The sequence below is a fragment of the Bufo gargarizans genome, chromosome 4, assembly GCF_014858855.1.
Source record: "Bufo gargarizans isolate SCDJY-AF-19 chromosome 4, ASM1485885v1, whole genome shotgun sequence".
In the NCBI taxonomy this organism is placed as follows: domain Eukaryota; kingdom Metazoa; phylum Chordata; class Amphibia; order Anura; family Bufonidae; genus Bufo; species Bufo gargarizans.
Genome location: NC_058083.1, coordinates 455891765 through 455918695, shown reverse-complemented (window position 1 = coordinate 455918695; position 26931 = coordinate 455891765).

Sequence of the window (26931 nt, the reverse complement as noted above, 5' to 3'; positions counted from 1 at the left end):
ATTTGCGAATATCTAGAATATAGTGCTATATCCTCCTAATTGCGAATATTATAGATTTTTTTCAACAGTACCCATGATTCTTCACTGCTTTTTGCTTGTGGCCCAATGAGAAGGCTGCAATATCTTTGACTTTAGGAGTAGTGTTGAGCGTGAATTTTAGTATCGTTAAATTTCCCGATTGCCAATTTTTGCAATCAAAAAAATTATGACTGGAGGTCACGAATTCTCAAATTCTCGAATATATGACGAATATTCGCCCAAATATTTGCGAATTATAGCTAATTCAAATATTGCCCCTGCCGCTCATCACTGTCAGCGAGTACTGGTATTGCCACCCGCCTCCACACTATGTTACCTTGCCACTCTGTGGCCTCCTCATGCTGCTGCCACCTCTACACTATGTCATCTTACCACTCTGTGGCCTCCTGATGCTGCCGCCACCTCCAAACTCTGTCATTGGGCCACTCTGTTTTCTCCTCAAGCTGCTGCCACCTCCACACTATGTCACCTTGCCATTCTGTGGTCTCCTGATGCTGCTGCCACCTCCACACTATGACACCTTGCCACGCTGTGGTCTCCTCATGCTGCTGCCCCCTCCACACTATGTTATTGTGCCACTCAGGGGCCTCCTGATGCCGCTGATGCCACCTCCAAACTGTCATTATGGCACTCTGTGGCCTCCTCATGCTGCTTTCACCTCACCACTATGTCATAGGGCCACTCTGTGGTCTTCTCATGCTGTTTTCACCCTCCCCACTTCAAGACTGGGCCACTATTTCGGCTTTCGGCCTGGCTGACATCATCATTTATTTGACCCTTGTTCTGATCTGTCAGAAGGAAGGAAAAATGAGAAGCACCACGGATCCTGTCTGTGTAGCGGCTGTAAGGCCTGTATGGTGCCATTAGAATTGGCTTGTGATTTGGTAGCCAAAAGCAGGAGTGGGTACAAAACACAGAAGAATTGCAAATATTCCATTTACTTGTCATCTCTGTTTTGGATCCACTCCCATTTTTTGGGCATTAGCAATACTGATGGCTTACTGACCAAATGCTGACCAAGTGAATGCGGACGCTCCACAGACAGGATCCGTTTTTTAGGGGTTATTGTTCTGACGGATCAGAGGAAGGGCAAAATAATTGGTGACGTCAACACAAACTTACTGCTGACACCCTCTCTACTCTGTCGGGGGGCTCTATTTGTATAAGTGTTTAATAGAACAGGTTCTGTAGACATCTATGTGGAATCAGCTGATAGAGGTGTAAAAGGAGTGCACTTCTTCTTGGTGCTAACATGGACCTGTAAGGCTCAGTCCATACTTGAGTTATTTGGTCAGTTATGGCCCCGTGACTGCCCAAATAAGTGAAGTGTGCATTGATTCTAAGAGCGACGCCTGGCATCTGCGTGTGATACTGACTCACAGTATTATTTCACTACCAAAGCAGACTCCCTGTGCCTGTTACTGTAAGGCACATGTGTTCTACATCCCTATAAAGGCTCTCTGCAGGGGCGGAGCCTGACGGAGCATGGAGTAGGACGTGCATCCTGGTGCTCCTCGTAGAATCCTGCCATTCAGCCTGTCCACAGCTACTTATTGCTGCCTACGGTGCTCACTAGATACCGATCGGTTTCCCAGTCGTGTGCGCCGAGATTGGAGAGCGCTGACATGCCGAAACGGGGTAAAACTCAGATGAGAACAGAGCGGGAGCTCCGGAGTCAAGATGGCGCAGAGGAAGAAGAGGGTGAGAGCGCGCCTGCTGCACTCAGTCAGACGATCACAGCGAGGCTGGAGAAATACGCTCATAGGCCACTACAGCCCAGACAAGAGGAGTGGGGCTATTCAGAAGGGGGCCTCTTGTTTTCAGCAGACATGGAGAACTCCTCTGATGGTGAGCATGCGGTGCACAGATCCCAGCTATCCCCTGAGCAGCAGTGTGAAAAGGCCAGTGCAGCGCCTGGCCGGGGGGACGAGGTGGCAGAGCCCACTTTGAAAGATGTAATGGCTGCCATAGCCAGCTGTAACCACACTCTCAAAAGCTTGAATTTGCAGTTTGGGAACCTCAAGGAGGATCTCTCTATAATACGGCATGACTTGCATAAAGTGGCGGAACGCACCACCGTGGTGGAACGTAGGGTATCAGATGTGGAGGATGGTGTGGTACCGTTACAGGCGGCTGTCAAGGTTACCGCTAAAGATATTGCTGCACTGTATGCTAAAACATATGACCCGGAGAACTGGTCACGCTGGAATAACATTTGTCTGGTTGGAATACAGGAAAAAGCGTAAGGAGTGAATGCTACTGAATTTATTGAAAAGTGGCTTGCTGACAAGTTCAAAGATAAAAGCCTAACGTCCTTCTATGCGGTGGAACGAGCGTATCGTGTTCCAACACGGCCACTACCTCCAGGGCGCCCACCTCGCCCGATTCTAGCGAAGTCGCTGCACTATAAAGATAGAGACATAATACTTTGACAGTCCAGGGACCATCCGTATCAACGGAGTGGCGGTCTCCATATTTCCAGACTGCTCGTCTGAAGTGCAGAAAAAGAGGGCTCTGTTCATGGAAATTAAAAGAAGGCTCCGGAGCCTACAAGTACAATACTCCATGATCTTTCCAGCCAAGTTGCGGGTGGTTGCATTTGGATCGGCACTGTTCTTTGAAGACCAGGATGCTGCACTACAGTGGCTTGATAAGAATGAGCGGCAGCTCAGACATCAGAACTTGGACACTTGATTCATTTGTGGAGTGAGTAACATCAGCGGATTGTTTTTGTTCGGATCAGTTCTGCTGTGGACACTGCAGAGGCCTTCGGGTCTCAATATCGGGGCAACCCGTCGCAGGAGTGGGAACTGAGTTGTTTTCACCGTACTGTTGTGAGGTAGGACTGCACCTATGTACGAACTTGCAGTTTGCAGCAGTGTCCGTTGGGTTAGGTTCTTAAGGTTAGCCCTATGTTCTAACAGGTTTTCTTTTTTTTTTTTATGTTGCATTGCATTCTGTTGATCTAAAGAGGGAGGGGGGGAGGGCATAATTTCGGTTTCAGCATGCTAATGTGGTGGGACAGATGGCACGAGGGGTCGATACTGTGGATTATGTTGGCGAATTGTTATGGCTTCGGTGACTCGGCTCAGTTGGAAAAGTGTGGGCGGAATGTCGGAACCTACTAAACGAAATGCTATATTCTTGTATTTATCGAAATTTCAGCCAGCCATTTGTCTACAGGAAACACATATGCTTAAATCCAAAGTGCATTAACTTCCCAAATGATGGGTGGGTTACTCTGCTCACTCATTCTTCTCTGCATATTCCAGAGGAGTCAGTATACTGGTTAATAAGAATGTGCGCTTCAACTGTTTGAGGGAATGTGTGGATGTTGAGGGGAGATATATCTGTGTCTACTGTGAGGTGAACGGGATGCGTATGGTGCTGGTGACGCTATATATCCCCCTGCCGTATGCCTCTGGGCCGCTCCGTGCAGTGTTAGAGTTTATGGCGGAATATCCTGCAGTGCCTAGCTTGATTGTTGGGGATTTTATTAATGTGGTTAACGACGGACTGGATAAGTGTAGAGTGGCATCTAATACACAGTCAGGGTAAGAAACCCCTTTTGGTCGCTTATTAAGAGAGGTGGGACTCATAGATGTTTGGAGGGAACTACACCCAGGGGAACGAAAATATTCTTGCTGTTCTTCTACATATAGGTCTCTTTCTAGAATTGACATGGGGTTGGTGACTGCCCATATGTACCCTTTAGTGCACAGTAGTGACTATTTAACTAGAACATTGTCGGACCACTCTCCGCTGAGGGTGGATCTGGACCTGTCCGGGGGGGCCAGACCGGGACCGTTCAGACTGTGGCGTCTGAATTCCTTATGGTTGCCTCTCATGGGAGATATTGAGGAGGTGAAAACTGCCATGAAAGAATACTTCGCTATTAATGAGGTACAGCTTCTATACACTCAATTTAGGAAGCATCCAAAGCATATCTGAGAGGTGTCCTGATTAAGTCCATCAGTAGGATTAAGTCCAAGTCTAGGGAGTCGGATGATCAAATACAGTTAGATATGGAGAATGCGGAGTTAGCCTTTACCCAATTCCCTACTGAACAGAACAGTGAGACATTGCGGCTTGCACAGGAAGCCTTACGATGTCATTCTCTTCAAGTAGCAGAAAGGAAACGTATGTTCTACAAGCAGAGGTTCTTTGTGGAGGGAGAGAAAGTGGGACATATGATTTCCAAAGCGCAGCAGGGAACTACTTGTATCACTGGGTTGGTGGGTCCAGACGGACAGCTTAGACAAGACAGCAATAGTATATTGGGAGTACTAGGGTCCTTCTACGCAGCTTTATACTCCTCTAAACTGACATGCCTTGAGTCGGACATTCAGGAATTTTTGCGGGAGGCTGACCTTCCGCAACTCTCGCGGGAGGACAGTGATCTCTTAGACACCCCGTTGGATCTGGCTGAGCTAGAGGAGGCAGTGAGACTTATGGCCAATGATAAAGCGCCAGGGATGGATTGACTTCCGGCAGAACTCTATAAACAATGTTCTAATGTCCTGCTCCCAGAGTTGTTGAGGGTGTTCAATCATTCCCTAGAAGTGGGGTACCTACCTACCTCAATGCAAGAAGCGGTTATTGTGGTTCTGTCCAAGCCTGGAAAAGACCCCTGTTCGCCAGATTCCTATAGGCCAATTTCTCTGTTGATGTGAAGATCCTGGCAAAGGCCTTGGCTGCACGACTGTCTATTATACACCCAGATCAGACAGGCTTTATGCCGCAAAAATCCACATCTATCAATATTTGTAGAGCATTTGCCAGCTTACAGATTCCGTCGGATAACATGGGGGATAGAGCGGTCCTCTCTTTAGATGCAGCCAAGGCCTTTGACAGTGTGGAGTGGCAATATCTGTGGTGTACGCTTCATACTATGGGGTTTGGGCAGAGCTTTATCTCCTGGGTCAAGGTTCTTTATTCTAGCGAGAATTAGGGCGAGAATTAGAGCGAATGGGGGTAGGTCGGCGGGATTTCAATTACAATGCGGTACGAGACAAGGGTGCCCTCTGTCACCGTTGTTGTTTGCGTTGGCGATTGAACCCTTGGCTGCGGCAGTGCGTAAATCTCCTCTGATACAAGGTTTTCGATATGGCACCATACACAATAAGGTGGCGCTATATGCAGACGATACCCTGCTATTTCTAGAAGATACATCCACGTCTGTGACAGCTGTTATGTCCCTCATTGATAGATTTGCGTTTGTGTCCGGTATAACGATTAATTGGCATAAATCCACACTAATGCTTTTAGATAACCAACCCAAGTCGCCCGGTGATACTGGATAAAGGAGTTCCGTGTGTAAAGGAGATTAAATACTTAGGCATTAGAATATCTCCCAGACTTGTGGACTTTGAGGACTTAAATTTTGCCCCATTGCTTACGGCCTTTCTGAACAAAGGTAAAGCTTGGAGCAAATTATTTTTATCGGTAGTAGGAAGAACAAACTTAATTAAGATGATTTTGATGCCACAGCTCTTGTACATCCTACATAATGCCCCGGTCTGGTTGTCCCGAGACAGGTTTAAAGTGGTTGACTCAATCTTTAGAGATATCATATGGCGTAAGGGACAGGCTAGAATTAAACTGGAGATATTGCAATACGGTAAGAAGGAGGGGGGATTGGCAGTCCCTAACCCCTGGGTGTATTACCTGGCTGCACAAAGCCAACATTTTAGAGGTTGGCTGGACTTTAAGACACCAGATATGACGGGTCAGATGTATAGACAGTACTTGAAGGACAACGAATTGTTGTCATTGTTGGAGACGAAAACGGCGGGATCTGGAATTGCCATCTGTCGCACGATGTACTCGTGTGGCAACGGATTAAACACTTGAGGGGGATCTCTGGTCTCACCAAATATACACCGTTGTGGCGGAACCCGATCCTGTTGGAATTTATGGCCTTATCGGGCTTTGAGGAATGGAGGAAGAAGGGGGTGACTAGATCAGGACATCTTCTTGACAGTGGGGTGTTTAGACTTTTATCAATATTTGCAACTGTGTAATGCATATAATACAACAATGAAAAATGGGGCAGTACTAGCTCAAAGGGACGCAGCGCTGCACCAAATTGTGTCGGGCGGGGGCAATAGAGGAATGATCTCCTTAACCTACAGGCTATTGCTGGACAAGTACCTTGAATCTTATCCGTTAGACAAAATGCACAAATGGGTGGCGGATGTGGGGGAACTCACAAATGAGCAATGGGCGGATATCTTGGAGGCAGTGCCAATGTCCTCTCTAAGCGAAAACGGAAAGCTATTGCAACTCTTTATAATACACAGGGTGTACAAAACACCAGTCTTTTTACATCGTATTGGTTACCGATCTAATGCTAAATGTCCGCGGTGTGGTACAGACCACTGATCTTATGCATATGTTATGGACATATGGGGCTCTGGCTGCCTATTGGAGGGAGGTGACTGCAATCATTCAAAGAGCATACTTAGTAAGCATTCCACATGACCCGAAGGTGTGTATTTTAAGATATGTGTCGGAAATAAGCACTGAACAGGTGTCCAAAATAGCTATAGGTAGGTTATTGTATACGGCTAGGAAATTGGTAGCCCTACACTGGATACAAGCTGCACCCCCCACAATCGGGGAATTTACACATAAGGTGAATACCATGATTACGTACGAAAAAAACAATTCTTCAGAAAAGGGGCTGTCTAAATAAATTTGAGAAATTGTGGGACCCCTGGATGTCACAAATGTATGCAATGGCTCGTGGGAGTGCTGGTGGCTCCTGAAACCGGTGGGGAGAGGGGGCAGGTGAGGGAGGGGTAGAAGTCTGGAAATTAGGGTATAAAACTGTTTATTATATCTACTTTGTAATGATTCTATGCACCTGTAAGTCAATTTTTTTAATATTTGAGACATTATGGGTGTTTATATAATGTTATATAGCACTCTTCTGTGTGTTACATGTTGGATATTAAACGAAATGTGGCGCTTTATGTTGCAATAAAAACAATCTGATTCAAAATAAAGGCTCTCTGCAGCCAGAAAATTTGCCGCGAATATATTGGGATCAAACAGATTTTTTCAAAAAAATTAAGAAAAGAGATAACAAGTCCTAAGAGGCTAGGTTGGTTTATATACCAACTTTCAGGGCACTTGAAGCAATTTTGGTTTGGCCCAAATCGATTCAGGTCCAAACCAACCTTTTTCAAAAATTTGGTGAACTGGACCTGAACCGAATCTCAACTGGTTCGCTTAGCTGTACTTTTTCACTCTAAAATAGTACAAAACCCAAAAAATAAACTGATAGAAACATAGAATGTGTCGGCAGATAAGAGCCATTTGGCCCATCTAGTCTGCCCAATATACTAAATACTATGAATAGCCCCTGGCCCTATCTTATATGAAGGATGGCCTTATGCCTATCCCATGCATGCTTAAACTCCTCCACTGTATTTGCAGCTACCACTTCTGCAGGAAGGCTATTCCATGCATCCACTACTCTCTCAGTAAAATAATACTTCCTGATGTTACTTTTAAACCTTTGCCCCTCTAATTTAAAACTATGTCCTCTTGTAGCAGTTTTTCTTCTTTTAAATATTCTCTCCTCTTTTACCTTGTTGATTCCCTTTATGTATTTAAAAGTTTCTATCATATCTCCTCTGTCTCGTCTTTCTTCCAATCTATACATGTTAAGGTCCTTTCATCTTTCTTGGTAAGTTTTATCCTGCAATCCATGTACTAGTTTAGTAGCTCTTCTCTGAACTCTCTCCAAAGTATCAATATCCTTCTGGAGATATGGTCTCCAGTACTGAGCACAATACTCCAAATGAGGTCTCACTAGTGCTCTGTAGAGCGGCATGAGCACCTCCCTCTTTCTACTGGTAATTCCTCTCCCTATACACCCAAGCATTCTGCTAGCATTTCCTGCTGCTCTGTGACATTGTCTGCCTACCTTTAAGTCTTCTGAAATAATGACCCCTAAATCCCTTTCCTCGGATACTGAGGTTAGGACTGTATCACTGATTTTATATTCTGCTCTTGGGTTTTTACGCCCCAGGTGCATTATCTTGCACTTATCAACATTAAATTTAGTTGCCAGATTTCTGACCATTCCTCTAGTTTTCCTAAATCCTTTTCCATTTGGTGTATCCCTCCATGAATATCAACCCTGTTACAAATCTTTGTGTCATCAGCAAAAAGACACACCTTACCATCGAGGCCTTCTGCAATTTCGCTGATATTGCTTAAAATGTTGAAACTTGTGTTTCATATTTAAATTTATGCCTTTTGGAGATCATTTAATCTTCAATTGTTTACAGTAACAGTAATTTTGACCAGGGGTGCCCAAACTTTTGCATGCCCTTGCATAGTTCTATCACTAATGTATATGGAAGCTCATTCTGAAAAAAAAAAAAGAAAAAAAAAATCTTCAACATTCTTCCATGGACATTTTTGTATTCTAGTGATAATAAATTGTACAAGCTTGAAAAAAAAACCTGAATGTAATAAAGGTGTAGGAAGTATTTTTGCTATAAATCACGAATATCGTGATGTACAGTATGATTACCCACTGGTATGCACAGGAAGGCAAATATAAGTCCTCTCTGAGTCTTTATTAAAAAGAATAACCTGTAATGCTGTCAGGAAAATGTTAGGAAAACACGAGGGGACAGTTTATCTGTTGCAGGATGCTGACTTGGTAAAATGTGTCCATTGTATGGAGGGCTGGGTGCTCTGTCCCATCTATTGATATTATGCTTGCATAACATGACATTAAACTGGAGAAGTTTGAGAAAGAGTAAAAGGGCTTCCAGCAGCCCATCCTGGAATGTGACTAGGATGGATTTTCCTCCACTCGTAGAGCTGCTTGACGGGAGAAGGGAAGAAGGGGTAAGGGTGGGTGTCAGCCTGATGGCATATAGAGAGTTCCTGCTCTACAATAGATATTAATGACAGCAAAGCTCAGCAATGTAAAGTGAAGGCAGGTGCCAGCGCTGGAAGGCAGTGTTTAGGAAGGCCCTATCCATTCCTTCCCCCAAGCAGCTCTACAAGTGGAGGTCCTACTCATATTCTAGAAAAGGTTGCTGAAGGTCATATTTAATCATTCAGGGAGAACCCATTTAAAGGGGTTGTCCCATTACACCAATTTATCCCCTATCCACAGACTATAGAGGATATGTCTGATCGGCAGAGGGTCCATGTTCCCCTGTTTGAATGGAGCAGTGGACACACATTCCACTCCATTCAGCTCTATGGGGTTGCTAGAGTACTGCCCAGTACTTTTTCTTAACTCTTGGGCAACCATTTTACTAATGAATGCAAAGCAATGATTTTTTGTTACCCAGGTGCACTGCAAGTTTTGTGGAAGACTTGATCATTAGGCAGATGACTTGAAACAATGCCTTTGAAATTTGTGATAAAGTAGTCTTACCTATATATTATGTCTACTTAACCCCTTAGGGACCCATGACGTATCGGTACGGCATGTTTCCCGAATCCTTAAGGACCCATGATGTACCGGTACGTCATGACTTTAATTCGCGATTCCGGCGCCGCGGGGGTTAATCGGAACGGGATGCCGGCTGAAATCATTCAGCCGGCATCCCGTAACAATGCAGGGGGGGGGGTCATTTGACCCCCCCGTATAGACGATCGCAGAAAACCGCAGGTCCATTCAGACCTGCGGTTTTCTGCGTTTCCGGTCCATTCGGGTGTCCTGTGACCCGATGAACCGGAAAAAGACTGCGATCGGTGGCGTAATTTTACACCACCAATCGCAGTCCGAGGATTTGAGGAGGCGGTGCTGGCCCTGGTGCTGAACACTGCTGTCCAGGGTGCTGATTGGTGCAGGGGAGAGAGGCGCGAGATTCAAACTTCCTGCGCTCCTCTCTCCCCTCCTCTTCCTGTCCAGCACCCTGACCGTGCAGCATCGTCCAGCACCAGCTCCTGTGTCCCCCTAATCGGCATCCATCACCCTCCTGCACCCATCTCCACCCAGGTAGGTTAGGGTCAGTGAGGGAGAGGCACCATTAGGAAGGGAAAGAAGGGAAAAGTTAGTTAGGAAAAAAAAAAAAAAAGAACTTTTACACAAAACTTTTTTGATCTATCTATCAGACCCCAGAGCCCCTCCTGCCACTTGCCCCCCCCTACCAGCCCCCCACTACCACCAGCCCCCCCACCCCCCCACCCAAAAACCCAGTGTCAGGCAATACTGGAGTGGGGACGTCCTATACCAGACCCCACTGTACAGTATGGCCATGACACGTCCCCGGTTTGAGGCCATCCGGAAATGTCTGCATTATTCCGATAATGCAGCATGTCCACCCCGAGGTGATCCTGCCTATGACCGGCTGTATAAGATACGGCCGGTCATCGATCACTTTGGGGCCACATTTCAGCAGACCTACGTACCTGGAAGGGAGGTCGCGGTTGATGAGTCTCTCGTTGCGTTCAAGGGGAGACTCAGTTTCCGCCAATACATTCCCACAAAGCGGGCTAGGTATGGCGTGAAGCTATACAAAATTTGTGAGAGTACCTCAGGGTACACTTACAAATTTCGTGTGTACGAGGGGCGAGATTCCCGTATTCAACCCCCAGAATGTCCCCCCACTCTGGGTGTTAGCGGGAAACTCGTGTGGGACCTTATGCACCCACTGCTGGATAAGGGTTACCACTTGTACGTGGATAACTTTTATACCAGCATTCCCTTGTTCAGGTCCCTTGCCGCCAGATCCACGTTCGCTTGTGGGACCGTGCGGAAAAATCAGCGCGGCCTCCCTGCCCACCACCTCCAGGTACCTATCCCCAGGGGTGAGACCCGTGCACTTACCAGTGGAAACCTGTTGCTGGTCAGGTATAAGGACAAGAGGGATGTCCTTATGCTGTCCACAATCCACGGTAACAGCACCACCCCAGTCCCTGTGCGAGGTACCACGGCAACGGTCCTCAAGCCCGATTGTATCGTCGACTACAATCGGTATATGGGAGGAGTTGATCTCTCTGATCAAGTCCTCACGCCATATAGTGCCATGCGCAAAACCCGGGCATGGTACAAAAAAGTTGCGGTCTACATGGTGCAGGTTGCCATGTACAACTCTTTTGTACTATCCCGAAGCGCTGGCAGCACAGGGACATTCCTCCAATTCTATGAGGCAGTCCTCAAAGACCTGATCTTTTCGGACCGGGAAAGAGCAGGCCGGAGTACCTCGGGAACTGGAGGCGCCCGGATCGTCCCTGGCCAACACTTTCCAGGTGTGGTCCCCCATACTGGAAAGAAGGGACGAACCCAAAAAAGATGCAGAGTGTGTCACAAGAGGGGGATACGGAAGGACACCACCACTCAATGTGACACGTGCCCCGATCATCCGGGCCTCTGCGTTATCGATTGCTTCAGGGAGTATCACACTTCCATGGAGTACTAAATTTTTATAATCCCCAACAGTCCACTAGAGAACATAAAACACTATGGCTCTTAGACTTTGGAGACACAGAAACAATTTTTTTTCCCCAAAAAAATATTAGATTTAGAGCAGGCATCCTCAAACTGCGGCCCTCCAGATGTTGTAAAACTATAACTCCCAGCATGCCCAGACAACCTACAGCCATCAGCAGGGCATGGTGGGAATTGTAGTTTTACAACATCTGGAGGGCCGCAGTTTTTTAGGATGCCTGCTTAGTGTCTCCAAAGTCTGAGAGCCATACATATTGGGCATCGTCGCGTGCGTAAAAGTCGTCGCTATAAAAATAACATTTGACCAAACGCCTCGAATGAACACCCATTTTTGGGCAAAATTTCAATTTGAATCCCTTTTGCCGGTAATAAAGAAAGGGTTAACAGCCAAACAAAACTCAATATTTATGGCCCTGATTCTGTAGTTTGCAGAAACACCCCATATGTGGTCGTAAATGGCTATATAGCCGCACGGCAGGGCATAGAACGAAGGGAACTCCATACGGTTTCTGGAAGGCAGATTTTGATGGACAGTTTTTTTTTTTTACACCATGTCCCATTAGAAGCCCCCCTGATGTAGCCTAGACTAGAAACTCCAAAAAAGTGACCCCCATCTAAGAAACTACACCCCTCAAGGTATTCAAAAGTTACTTTACAAACTATGTTAACCCTTTAGGTGTTCCACAAAACGAAATAGCGAATGTAGAAACATTTTTAGAATTAAATTTTTTGTTACATTGCCTCAAAAAAGAGTAATATAAAGCAACCAAAAATCATATTTACCCCTAAAATAGTCCCAAAGCAACAACCACCTTATCCTGTAGTTTCCTAGATGGGGTCACTTTTATGGAGTTTCTACTCTAGGGGGGCATCAGGGGGCTTGAAAGGGTACATGGTGTAAATAAACCAGTCCAGCAAAATCTGCCTTCCAAAAACCATATGACGTTCCCCTCCTTCTATGTCCTGCCGTTTGGCCAAACAGTAGTTTACGACCACATATGGGGTGTTTCTGCAAACTACAGAATCAGGGCAACCCATTTTGAGTTTTGTTTGGCAGTTAACCCTTGTTTTACTCCTGGAAAAAAATGATTATATTGGAAAATTTTCCAAAAAATTGAAATTTCTAAATTGTTTCTCCATCTGCCATTAACTCTTGTGGAACACCTAAAGGGTTAACAAAGTTTGTAAACCCAGTTTTGAATACCTTGAGGGGTGTACTTTCTTAGATGGAGTCACTTTTTTGAAATTTCTATTCTAGGGGTGCAACAGGGGGCTTCAAATGGGACATGGTATAAACAAAACCAGTCCTGCAAAATCTGCCTTCCAAAACCCATATGGTGTTCCCCTCCTTCTATGTCCTGCCGTTTGGCCAAACAGTAGTTTACGACCACATATGGGGTGTTTCTGCAAACTACAGAATCAGGGCAACCCATTTTGAGTTTTGTTTGGCAGTTAACCCTTGTTTTACTCCTGGAAAAAATTGATTATATTGGAAAATTTTCAAAAAAATAGAAATTTCTAAATTGTTTCTCCATCTGCCATTAACTCTTGTGGAAGACCTAAAGGGTTAATAAAGTTTGAAAAAACAGTTTTGAATACCTTGAGGGGTGTAGTTTCTAGAATGGGGTCATTTTTGGGAGGTTTCTATTAGCTAAGCCTCACAATATGACTGCAAACCTGAACTGGTCCATAAAAAGTGGGATTTTGAAGATTTCTGAAAAATTTCAAAATTTGCTTCTAAACTTCTAAGCCTTGTAACATCCCCAAAAAATAAAATATCATTCCCAAAATGCTACACACATGAAGTAGACATATGGGGAATGTAAAGCCATCACAATTTTTGGGGGTATTACTATGTATTACAGAATTAGAGAAACTGAAACTTTGAAATTTGCTAATTTTTCAAAAAAATTGGTAAAAATTGTATTTTTTTGTGCAAAAAAATTAACTTTTTTGACCCAATTTTAGCAGTGTCATGAAGTACAATATGTGATGAAAAAACAATCTCAGAACGGCCTGGGTAAGTCAAAGCGTTTTAAAGTTATGAGCACTTAAAGGGACACTGGTCAGATTTGCAAAAAATGGCCAAGTCCTTAAGGTAAAATAGGCCAATTCCTTAAGGGGTTAAATACACACTTTATTTAGCCCGCACCCGGTCACTTGGAAACTTTAAGGCAAATCACAAAAATAAGATGTGTGTATAGGATGATCACATTGTGAGATAAATTAGATTTTTTTGTGCTCTAAATGTAAATAAATTGCATATATACTGGATGTATGTTTTATTTAATATGTAAGCCATGTATTTGCTTAATCAGCCACTTTACATTAAAGGGATTCTGTCACCTCCCCTAACCCAAAATCAGATTTTAAAGCAGTCATGCAGCACAGCTTACCTTGAATAGTCTGTGCTCTTCTATCTTGTAATCCGTCCAGTAGTTTATGAGAAAATCGACTTTTATGGTTATGCAAATTAGCCCTGAAGGTGCCCAGAGGGGCGTTTTGTTCCCCTTAGTGAGCCCAGTAACGCCCCTCTTACAGTGCCCAGCCCGCCTTCCTTCCGACTGCCTAACCTTCCACAGCCTCTCCTCCCTCTCCTCCCCCTCCCTCACGGCCGAACGAACTCTCGCGCAGGCGCAGTACCCACTGAGGGCTGCGCCAGTGCGATCTGCAGGAGACTGAGGGCAGGAGCTTCATCCTCATCATTGGGCATGCGCCGAGCCCAGTGACGTCCAATGCTCGCTCTTCCCTGCTGACTGAGGGAAGAGCGAGCATCGGACGTCACTGGGCTCGGCGCATGCCCAGTAACGAGGATGAAGCTCCTGCCCTCAGTCTCCTGCAGATCGCACTGGCGCAGCCCTCAGTGGGTACTGCGCCTGCGCGAGAGTTCGTTCGGCCGTGAGGGAGGGGGAGGAGAGGGAGGAGAGGCTGTGGAAGGTTAGGCAGTCGGAAGGAAGGCGGGCTGGGCACTGTAAGAGGGGCGTTACTGGGCTCACTAAGGGGAACAAAACGCCCCTCTGGGCACCTTCAGGGCTAATTTTCATAACCATAAAAGTCGATTTTCTCATAAACTACTGGACGGATTACAAGATAGAAGAGCACAGACTATTCAAGGTAAGCTGTGCTGCATGGCTGCTTTAAAATCTGATTTTGGGTTAGGGGAGGTGACAGAATCCCTTTAAAGGGGTTGTCCAGCTTTTAAAAATTTCAACCCTAGCCTGCTGTTCTTTGGGGCTAGTGCGTGTGCTTCCAAATACTTCCCAGCCAATGGCATGGGGTCCCTGGGTATTTAGGATGCTCTCTCCAGCTGGAGTGTGCCTGAGTTTTAGGTTTGATGTGGTTTTCCTACATTTTTGGTGTGTTTTCTGTACCCTGAGATTCTGGTGTTTGTACCAGAGTCCCTAACCCCTGTGGATCAGCTCCCAACTACACCGGTACTATCCCAGGAGGTAGCAATCCAGTTGCTTCCCTGTAGCAAAGACCACATCCCTGCACAGTTACAAGGGTGAATACTGGTGGAGCACCACAATGATGCCCTTAGTGTTTAGACCAAAGCCAATCCAGTTAGTTGCTAGAGTGGGTCCATACTTGCTGATCAGTAACAGACATGATAATAGTCATTGGTTTCTCATCAGTTGAAGAGACACTAGTTAAGTGCTCCATGGCAATTATTGTGAGCAGATCTGGGTTGTCATACATATCCATTTCAGAATACCTTAGGGTGAAAACCTGCTGAGGGCATCAGTTAATATAGCTCTTGAACTGAAATGTATTTATCATTGCTTTGTGTATCATTGATCTTTCAATCGCATTCAGTCTGCCATTATATTTTAGATTTCAGATGTAAGGGCTCCTTCACACTTGCGGCAGGACGGATCCGGCAGGCTGGTCTCCCTGTCGGATCCGTCCTTCCGCTGTTTCGCCGTATCGCTGGACCGCCAGGGATCCGACAGGGAGACCAGCCTGCCGGATCCGTCCTGCCGCAAGTGTGAAGGAGCCCTAAGTCATGTTTATGGTTTACAAACGGTGGAGCATTTAGCAAATTCAGAATTACTCCACATGTATAGTGTTAGTGAAACCTGTTATTCAGTTGTTTTTCCAAAACTCTTTCAATGTTCTTTCATGGAGATACAGAATGTGGATTTCATATAATTTCTCATGGGGTGTCTTGTTCTCCTTTTCAGGAATGTGTACTACTGTATGTGCTGCACTAACCAAGCCGCCACACAAAGGAATACAGGAAACTGTATGGTAGTTAAGGAGAAAGGCTTGGCAGCTCTATATCTAGATATTTCCAAGTATTGTGTCCAGTAAACTGTTTGCAGCCTGGAACAAAATCCGCTAAAGAGAACCTGTTAATTAAAATGCTGTTCAAATCTACCAGCATTATACTGTATTTTAGAGCGAGAGGTACAGATTGATATACACATATACAGTATGTAAAAAGTTTCAATGTTACATGTGACTTATTGATTGAAATCCCTGCTCATTCTGTGCTTAGGAGTCCAGTGGGTGGAGTGACTCAAAAATTATCAGGCTTCCCTGTAAGAGCTTGCATACGTATTTAGCCATCATTCAGGGATTAGGACTGCTCACAGGACTCCAGATTAAACAGATATTAAAACATATAAAATATGTTATACAGAATATTTCCCCTCAGAGCTAAATATCATTCCGCTCAGCTTCTTCTGCTCTATAACCTGCTGCTCACAGAAACAATAGGACTGCAGGTACAACACAACAAGTTTCCTTAAAAAGGAATGTGTCCTTCATTTACTCTTGACTGGGCATGTTCTGATATGTGTGCTAGCTTTTAAAACATCATCACTTCACAACGTAGTTGTCACGAGGGTATCGAGAACCACGCCTGACTCCGTTATACCCGGGGTCAGGAAGTCGCAGTGGTTGGCTGCACGCTCTATTTAACGCTGTTTTCCTTATGGTAGCTTTCTGGGTTTGCTTTGCAAACCCTTTTGGCTCACTCAGGGATCCGTAGCTCCTTCTCCTCAGCTGTTCCTTGTCCAGCCCTCCCAACCTCCTTATATTCCTCTCTCACACTTCTCTGGTTGCCAGAGATAGAGCTTCCTGCCTGGACATCTATCCTGACCCACTGGAGCTGTGTTGCTGCGTTCTCTGATTGTTGTTCCAGAACGCTACCCTCCGGATCCCTGTTGAAGATTTGTGGACTGCTGTGGTCGCCCACCTGGGTGTATGTGTTTGTCTGTATTTGTCTGTCCTCTCCCTGGTGTTTCCCTCTTAGTGCAGTGGTTCGGACTAGCGATCCCACCAGCCCGTTCACTATCTAGGGCTCATTTCAGGGAAAGCCAGGGTTTAGGCACGTGATCGCCGCACGGGTGAGGAACCCGTCTAGGGACGTCAGGGCAGTCAGGTGCCAGCCGCAAGGTGAGTCAGGGGTCACCACCTTTCCCTCTCCCTTGGGCAGGGCTTTCCCTGTTTTCCTCCCTGTGAGTGACGTCGGTCATTACATTATCTCTGGCCCTTATTTTGTGTAGGTAAAAAAATAAAAAAATATTTTTTTTGACCTACTTAGAATCCAGTATGGATCAAATTGCTGCTCTGTCCAAACAATTTCATGGCCTGTCTTTGGAGGTGGTAGGATTGAAGGCGTCGGTCCTCCAGCAACAGCAGCAATTACAACTGACCGCAAGCCCAGCGGTTGCTACTGGTAACCAGGTTGTTGCGGAACCCAAGGTCCCTCTCCCTGACAGATTTTCTTGGGGAAGGGACAAGTTTTTGACATTCCGTGAGGCCTGTAAGTTATATTTTAAACTGCGCACTTACTCCTCTGGTAATGAAGATCAGCGGGTGGGGGTTGTTATTTCCCTGCTGCAGGGGGACCCGCAGTCCTGGGCGTTCTCTTTACCTACTGATTCCCAGGCTCTTCGGTCAGTGGATGAGTTTTTCGGGGCCTTGGGTCTCATATATGACGACCCTGACCGAGTAGCACTGGCTGAATCAAGATTACGGAGACTCTTACAAGGAGAGTGGCCGGTAGAGGAGTATTGCTCTGAATTCCGTAGGTGGGCTACGGATACCCAATGGAACGACCCGGCTCTCAGGAGTCAGTTCTGCTCTGGGTTATCCGAAAGGGTTAAGGATGCGCTTGCATTATATGAGACCCCCTTTTCCCTTGATGCGGTTATGTCCCTTTCTATCCGTATAGAGAGACGTCTTAGTGACAGGTTGAAAGAACCGGAGAAATTGGTAACCCCTCCCAAGCAGCAGTTAGTCTGTACGGACTTAGACGAGCCTATGCAGCTAGGAGGAACTACTCGTCAGGTCCGTCCTCCTGAGGCTCGCCGTAGGCGTGGGGTTTGTTTTTTTTGTGGGGAGAGGGGTCATTTCATTAATGTCTGTCCTTCTTTCCTTAGAAACAAAAGACCGTCGGAAAAACTACTAACCCCAGGCTGTGTGGAGGATGTCAGCCGGGGGGTATACGTCTCCTCCATACGTACATCGCAATTTGTGTTGCCAGCGGTTATTATTTTTGGTGATAAGACGGAGACTATTTCTTTCTTTCTAGACAGTGGAGCAGGGGTAAATTTGATAGATGCCCATTTTGCCCGCACTTTGGGTTTGTCTCTCTGTACGTTACAGAGACCCATTCCCATATTCGCTATTGATTCTGCTCCCCTGTATCAGAGAAACCTCACCCACATTGTTCATAATTTACACCTTCGGGTAGGGGACCACCATAACGAGATGCTTTCAGGTTATGTTCTGGAGGGGCTTCCCACTCCGGTAGTGCTGGGTCTTCCCTGGTTGGTAGCGCACAATCCAGTAGTGGATTGGTAGGCCAGGGAGATATTGGAGTGGAGTGAGCAGTGCAGAGAAAATTGCTTAAATAGCAATTGCTTAGTCGCCTCCATAACTACCCTACCTACATTTATTTCGGATTTTGAGGATGTTTTTTCTGAAAAGGGTTGTCAGAAATTACCACCTCATCGTCCTTATGTTCCCGGCGCAAAAAAAACCCAAGACCAGGTTATATAATCTTTCGGGTCCAGAGAGACAAGCCATGAAAGATTATATCTCCAAGAGCTTGGCTAACGGACACATCAGACCCTCTTTTTCACCCGTGGCTGCAGGGTTTTTCTTCATTAAAAATAAAGATGGGGGGCCTGCGTCCTTGCTTAGATTTTCGCGAATTAAATCGGATAACCATCCAAGACCCATACCCTCTTCCTCTCATTCCTGACCTGTTTAATTAGATTGCGGGTGCTAGGTGGTTCTCCAAACTTGATCTTAGGGGGGCCTACAATCTGATTCGTATTAAGGAGGGGGATGAGTGGAAGACAGCTTTTAACACCCCTGAGGGGCATTATGAAAATCTAGTTATGCCTTTCGGTCTGACCAATGCTCCTGCCGTCTTTCAACATTTCGTTAATGACATTTTTAGTCATCTAATCGGCAGGTTTGTGGTAATATACCTAGATGATATTTTAATTTATTCGTCTGATCTGAAAACACATGAGGTGCATGTCAGACAAGTACTGCAGGTCCTACGGACGAATGAATTATATGCTAAGATTGAAAAATGTGTCTTCGCCGTTCAGGAGATACAATTCCTGGGTTATTTTTTATCTGCTTCAGGTTTCCGTATGGATCCTAGGAAGGTCCAGGCAATTTTAGATTGGGATCTTCCGGAGAACCTCAAAGCACTACAACAGTTCTTGGGCTTCGCGAATTTCTATAGGAAATTCATCAAAAATTATTCACTTATTGTAAAACCGCTTACTGACATGACTAGGAAGGGGACTGATTTTTCGAAATGGTCTGACGCCGCTAAAGTTGCTTTTTCCTCTCTAAAAGAGAGGTTTACCCCAGCACCTGTACTAGTCCAACCTGATGTCTCTCAGCCTTTTATTGTTGAAGTCTATGCGTCAGAGGTGGGAGTGGGGGCGGTGCTGTCTCAGGGTCTGTCTCCTGGCAAATGGCGTCCTTGTGCTTTCTTTTCTATAAAACTATCTGCAGCAGAAAAGAACTACGATATTGGCAATAGGGAACTATTAGCTATTAAACTTGCGTTTGAGGAGTGGCGTCACTTCTTAGAGGGGGCAGTCCACCCCGTCACTGTGATTACGGACCACAAAAATCTCCTGTACCTCGAATCGGCTAAGCGTCTCACCCCTAGACAGGCTAGGTGGTCGCTATTTTTTTTACCAGGTTTAACTTTGTGATTACCTATCGTCCTGGGGCAAAGAACACCAAGGCTGATGCACTATCTCGTTGTTTCCCTGGAGGGGGTAATGTGAGTGATCCGGTGCCCATTCTACAAAGAGGAGTGGTTGTCTCTGTGGTACACTCTGTTTTGGAGGGGAAGGTGTTAGAGGCCCAGGGGGACGCCCCGGTCTCTTGCCCCTCAGAGAAATTGTTTGTACCGTTGAACCTACGTTTCGAATTATTAAAGGAACATCATAATTCGGCACTTGCTGGGCACCCTGGTGGTAAAGCAACCTTGGAGCTATTGTCTCGTCGTTTTTGGTGGCCAAGGTTGCGTCAGGATGTATTGGATTTTGTGTCTTCTTGTTCTACCTGTGCGCGCGCAAAAGTTTCACATACACGTCCTGCAGGGTCTCTATTACCACTCGTCATTCCCAATAGACCGTGGACACATCTGTCAATGGATTTTATCACTGACTTACCTTTGTCTGCGGGTAAAACAGTTATTTTGGTAGTAGTGGACAGGTTTAGCAAAATGGTACACTTCATTGCGTTACCCGCACTACCTAATGCTAAGACTCTTGCTCAGGTATTCATCAGTGAAATCGTGAAGCTTCACGGGGTCCCCTCCGATGTTGTTTCGGATCGGGGTACCCAGTTTATTTCTAAATTTTGGAAAGCTTTTTGTTCCTGTTTGGGGGTACACTTGTCCTTTTCCTCAGCTTTCCATCCTCAGTCGAATGGACAGACTGAGCGTACCAACCAAAACCTTGAGACATATCTAAGATGTTTTGTGTCTGAAAACCAAGAGTTGTGGTCATCATATTTACCGTTAGCTGAGTTTGCCATAAATAATCGTCATCAGGAATCCACTGGCAAGTCACCATTTCTTGGTGCATATGGTTTTCATCCCCAATTCTGTTCTTTCAAAGAGGGGGGGGTCTTCTGGGGTTCCCGAAGAGGAACGTTTTTCGTCATCTCTTTCATCGGTATGGCAGAATGTGCAAGCTAACTTGAAAAATATGGGAGGTAAATACAAATGCATGGCTGATAAGAGACGGTCGCCAGGTCCGGACCTAGGAGTGAATGACTATGTGTGGTTGTCTACTAGGAATATTAAATTGAAGGTTCCCTCTTGGAAACTGGGTCCTAGGTTTATTGGCCCTTACAAAATTGTAGCCATCATCAACCCCGTGGCTTTTCGCCTGGAGTTACCTCAGACTTTTAAAATTCATAATGTTTTTCATAAGTCGTTACTCAAAAAATATGTTCCACCTCTAGAACCATCACCGCTGCCACCCCCTCCTGTTGTCGTGGATGGTAATCTAGAATTTCAGATATCCAAAATTGTTAATTCTCGTCGGGTCCGCCGCTCTCTTCAATATCTGGTGCATTGGAGAGGTTACGGTCCCGAGGAAAGAATGTGGGTTCCTGCGTCTGAGGTAAACGCCGACAGGTTAGTTCGGGTTTTTCATGCCTCTCATCCTGAGAGACCTGGTCCTGAGTGTCCGGAGGCCCCTCGTAGAGAGGGGGGTACTGTCACGAGGGTATCGAGAACCACGCCTGACTCCGTAAGTCGCAGCGGTTGGCTGCACGCTCTATTTAAGATAGGGCTGTTTTCCTTATGGTAGCTTTCTCGGTTTGCTTTGCAAACCCTTTTGGCTCACTCAGGGATCCGTAGCTCCTTCTCCTCAGCTGTTCCTTGTCCAGCACTCCCAAACCTCCTTATATTCCTCTCTCACACTTCTCTGGTTGCCAGAGATAGAGCTTCCTGCCTGGACATCTATTCTGACCCACTGGAGCTGTGTTGCTGCGTTCTCTGATTGTTGATTCAGAACGCTACCCTCTGGATCCCTGTTGGACCTTTGTGGACTGCTGTGGTCGCCCACCTGGGTGTATGTGTTTGTCTGTATTTGTCTGTCCTCTCCCTGGTGTTTCCCTCTTAGTGCAGTGGTGCGGACTAGCGATCCCACTGGCCCGTTCACTATCTAGGGCTCATTTCAGGGAAAGCCAGGGTTTAGGCACGTGATCGCTGCACGGGTGAGGAACCCGTCTAGGGACGTCAGGGCAGTCAGGTGCCAGCCGCAAGGTGAGTCAGGGGTCACCACCTTTCCCTCTCCCTTGGGCAGGGCTTTCCCTGTTTTCCTCCCTGTGCGTGACGTCGGTCATTACAGTAGTGTTCCAAAGTATCTATTCTATATGTGTCTGTACAATATCCCAAAGGGTGGGGTATCTGAAAATGGTTTGTTACTTAATGTATTGGTATATAATGTTTACCGACCAAAGCCATGAATAGATGGTACAGCCGGGGTTAACTACCCTGGCTCAGCCCTTGTAGGAGGTTAGGTGTGGGCTGGCCCCACCCCTAACCATAGGAGATTGGAGTTTGAAAGGAAGAGGAAGCTATGCCTTCTCCTCCTTCTCCTCAGGCCTCAAGTTCCAGAGGCTAACAGATCACTGTGTGAATTACAGCAAGATTAACAGAGAGTAAGAAAGAGAATTTAGAGTTGGCATGGCCAAGCATTGGAGTAAGTAAGGTAACCTGCTACCAAAGCTGCTAAGACTTTACTGCCTTGAGGCATACTGTTAAGACACCCTTCAAACGCAGACATGACTTGGACAGTGGTACCACTAAAACCCTGTATCAAACTATGAACACTACAGACACCATTACATAAGTGTGATTGCCCCCCATAAGTTCTGTTGAAGGAGATTTTAGCAAGCTAGAGAGAAAAGAGGGCCATAACTCCCATCCTCGCTGTAATTCATTCATTGCTATCTGGGAGGAATTGCAAGGAATTGCACTGTGTACAGTTGGAAATGTGTCTGCTATAATTGGATGTACTATAACTCCCATTTTGCACTTAAGTAAATGAGACGTTTGTTCTGCTATGTCTGGCCTGGTTATTGACTTCATATGCCGCCATTGCAATGTAGACCTCCAGCCTTGCACTCATACAAGCATTTAACATCAAGGGCACCCCAGTTACCATCAAGCAGAAGTCCTAGAATCAGAGTGTGCCCTGAGGAAAGAAAGGGTGCCCCTTTCTTTTGGTGCACTGTCCCTTGGGAGCAATGTTCTGAGGAAAGCCACTCTGATAAATTGTAGATAATAATAATTGTCAGAACCACTCTCACTCCCATCCTCCACTTCAAGTCCTCAGAGGCTTGCTGCATCTGTATCGGTCCACAGCACGCTTGCTTTGTTGTTTTTAGAAGTCCCATAGCAGTAAGTGGAGAAGATGGAAATTGGCAAATGTCGTGCCCATTCACAAGAAAGGTAGTAGGGAGGAATCGAGCAACTATAGACCAGTGAGTCTGACATCAATAGTAGGCAAATTAATGGAAACCCTATTAAAGGATAGGATTGTGGAACATCTAAAATCCCATGGATTGCAAGATGAAAAACAGCATGGGTTTACTTCAGGGAGATCATGTCAAACAAATCTTATAGATTTTTTTGACTGGGTGACTAAAATAATAGACGGTGGAGGTGCAGTAGACATCGCATATCTAGATTTTAGTAAGGCTTTTGACACTGTCCCACATAGAAGACTTATCAATAAACTGCAGTCATTGAGCATGGACTCCCATATTGTTGAGTGGATTAGGCAGTGGCTGAGTGACAGACAACAGAGGGTTGTAGTCAATGGAGAACATTCAAAACAAGGTCATGTTACCAGTGGGATTCCACAGGGATCTGTACTGGGACCAATTTTGTTTAATATCTTCATAAGTGACATTGCAAAAGGCCTCGATGGTAAGGTTTGTCTTTTTGCTGATGACACAAAGATATGTAACAGGGTTGATGTTCCTGGAGGGAAACGCCAAATGGAAAAGGACTTAGGAAAACTAGAAGAATGGTCAGAACTCTGGCAACTGAAATTTAATGTGGATAAGTGCAAGATAATGCACCTGGGGCGTAAAAACCCAAGGGCAGAATATAGAATATTCGACACAGTCCTGACCTCAGTATCTGAGGAAAGGGATTTAGGAGTAATTATTTCAGAAGACTTAAAGGTGGGAAGACAATGTAATAAAGCAGCACGAAATGCAAGCAGAATGCTTGGATGTATAGGGAGAGGTATAAGCAGTAGAAAGAGTGAAGTGCTTATGCCGCTGTACAGATCACTAGTGAGACCTCACTTGGAGTATTGTGCGCAGTACTGGAGGCCATATCTCCAGAAGGATATAGATACTCTAGAGAGAGTTCAGAGAAGAGCTACTAAACTAGTACATGGATTGCAGGATAAAACTTACCAGGAAAGGTTAAAAGACCTTAATATGTATAGCTTGGAAGAAAGAAGAGACCGAGGGGATATGATAGAAACTTTTAAATACATAAAGGGAATCAACTCGGTAAAGGAGGAGAGCATATTTAAAAGAAGAAAAACTACCACAAGAGGACACAGTTTTAAATTAGAGGGGCAAAGGTTTAAAAGTAATATAAGGAAGTATTACTTTACTGAGAGGGTAGTGGATGCATGGAATAGCCTTCCTGCAGAAGTGGTAGCTGCAAATACAGTGAAGGAGTTTAAGCATGCATGGGATAGGCATAAGGCCATCCTTCATATAAGATAGGGCCGGGGCTATTCATAGGATTCAGATATATTGGGCAGACTAGATGGGCCAAATGGTTCTTATCTGCCGACACATTCTATGTTTCTATGTTTCTATGCCACACATGTGCGGTGTGCTCTCTTTCACTTTTCCGATTCTGGATATAGGTTCCAAAGGCTTAAAATGCTTAAACCTCAAACACAATGCAAAAAATGCAAGGAAATAACCTTTTTGTCTGTAGTGCATATTATTTTGCACTGTAGAGTTCTAGCCACTTTAAAACATGCCAAGAAAAAGCCACAAAGAATACAAAATGGTGAAAGAAAAACTATGTAACAATGGAAACATGAGTGGGTTTGAAACTCATGACTGGAAAATGTTGTAAATTAATGGCTTGCTAACTGCAAGAATGTTTATGAAAAAAGGAACTAAAAGCAATTCTCAAGAGAATTAAGAATAAAAATAATTCTTAATAAGTCTTTGGTACCATTGTAAATGAAGTGACAGATGAAAGAATAAATGGTGTCATACATTTACAGTGTTTTTATTGTAATATTATCATCTTTTATTTTATGTTATCACTAACGCCTGGATTTCCATTCACCAAATTGAAACATGTTAATCATAAGAACATCTGAATCTGAACAACCTGGGTGCAGGAGATATATTTCTAGGGGCCATTAGCGATGGTTACTTTTGTTTCTTCCCTCAGCATGTTCCAAAAGAAATGTCTGAATAGGATCTTTAATAGAAAATTCCACTTTAAAATGTAAGAATGTCATTGGTGAATATAGGGTTGTTGGGAAAGGGTGATTTTATACTTTTTTTCAACTTTTTTTATTTAATAACTATTAGTCCACTTAGGGGCTAGAACTTGGGATCTTTTCATCCCTTGTCCTATTTACCCTAATAGAGCTCTATTAGGGTGAATAGGATCTCACACTCTCCCTGCTGCCCTGTGCATAGTAAAGCAGCAGGGTGGTTACCATGGCAGCCAGGGCTTCAGTAGAGTCCAGGCTGCCATGGTAACTGATCGGAGTCCGGGATTACACTGCTGGGGCTCCGATCAGAAGCTGCCACTACTACCAAGAAAGAGGAGGGGAGGAGACCCTGTGGCCACTGCCACCAATAATTTTAATACTGGGGGTGTTGAGGGGGGGGGGGGCGCACTGCGCCACCAATGGTTTTAGTACTGGGGTGGTGAGGGGAGGGGGGGGGCCAGCAGATCAGCGGCAGTTTAGTCCTCAGGTGCCGCACCTGAGGGGTTAACTGCCGCTGATCGCAGCTACCTGTCAGAGGCAGGGTGCCGGCTATGTGTTTCTGCTGCCAGCACCCGCCTACTGTATTAAAGGTTAAAGAGGACCTTTCATGGGTCCAAGCATTGTAAACTAACTATCAGGATATGTAGAGTGGCACCCAGGGATCTCACTGCACTTACTATTATTCCCAGGCGCCGCTCCATTTGCCCGCTGTGGCCCCCGGTATATTCTCCCACTCTGTATGCTAATTGCTAGCATCGGAGCAATGGGGAGGAGACTGCCCTTTTTTGCAATGGGCGTTCCTTCTACCTGGCTGTAGCCCTGTCTAATATAAGCGCAGAGCGTCACAGCCAGGGAGAAAAAAAAATATCTCTGGCTCTGACGCTCTGCGCTTCGATTGGACAGCGCTACAGCCAGGGAGAAGGAACGCCCATTGCTAGCAATTAGCATACAGAGAGGGAGAATATACCAGGGGACACAGCGGGGGAATGGAGCGGTGCCCAAGAATAATAGTAAGTTCAGTGAGATCCCTGGTCACCGCGCTACATATCCTGATAGTTAGTTTACAATGTTTGGGCCCATGAAAGGTCCTCTACTATCATTGATGGTGCAGTGCGCCCGCCCCTCCACTGCCCTTCTCTCTTCTTATTTGCGGCGGCACAGAGTGGAGGGAGAGAGTGACTCCTTCTACACTGTGCTGCTGGGGGAACATGAGCGTGCTGACAGCAGTGCGCTCAATGTTTTTTTTTTTTTTTATATAATCTTTATTAACTTTTATCAATTTTCACGCCAAAAGCATGTCACAGAATCATGAAAAATTGACAAGGTTTGACATAAAGACACAACACATCTGTCACATTCTGCACAAAGTTGGTCATGAATAAAGCTAAACCCTAGCCATCATTCTATTCCCAATATTTAACGGCTGCTAGATCAAAGTTCTGATCTTGAAAGCTAGTTAACAGACCCCCTACCAAGGGTAACCCCCTCATTCCTCCCTCCCTCTCTACCCCCCATCCCCCCCCCCCCCGAACTTTTTCCTTCAGCGCACCGGATCACAATACAATGTGTACATTAATCAGACAATAGTCTCCCTAATGTCCCAGCAATTTTTCGTTTCAGATACCATTCTGAGGACAAAAATGGTGTCATCAAGCTCTTCAGTTCCAGATCTGAATATACTATTATCATAAAATCTTCCCATCGTTTGAAAAATTTATCGATACATTTACCCCTAATGGAATTCGCTTCTATCCTCTCCATATCAAAACATTTTTTGACATGTTCTAGAACCTCAGTCATTGAGGGTACCTGAGGTCTAAGCCAGTTATTTAACAAACACCGTTTAGCCGCCAGAATAATGATATGAACTAACGGTTGTATGTGCTTATTTTCTGGGGGAGCATGAAACAGGATGCACTCGGGAGTACCAGGGATGGCGACATTCAGATGTCT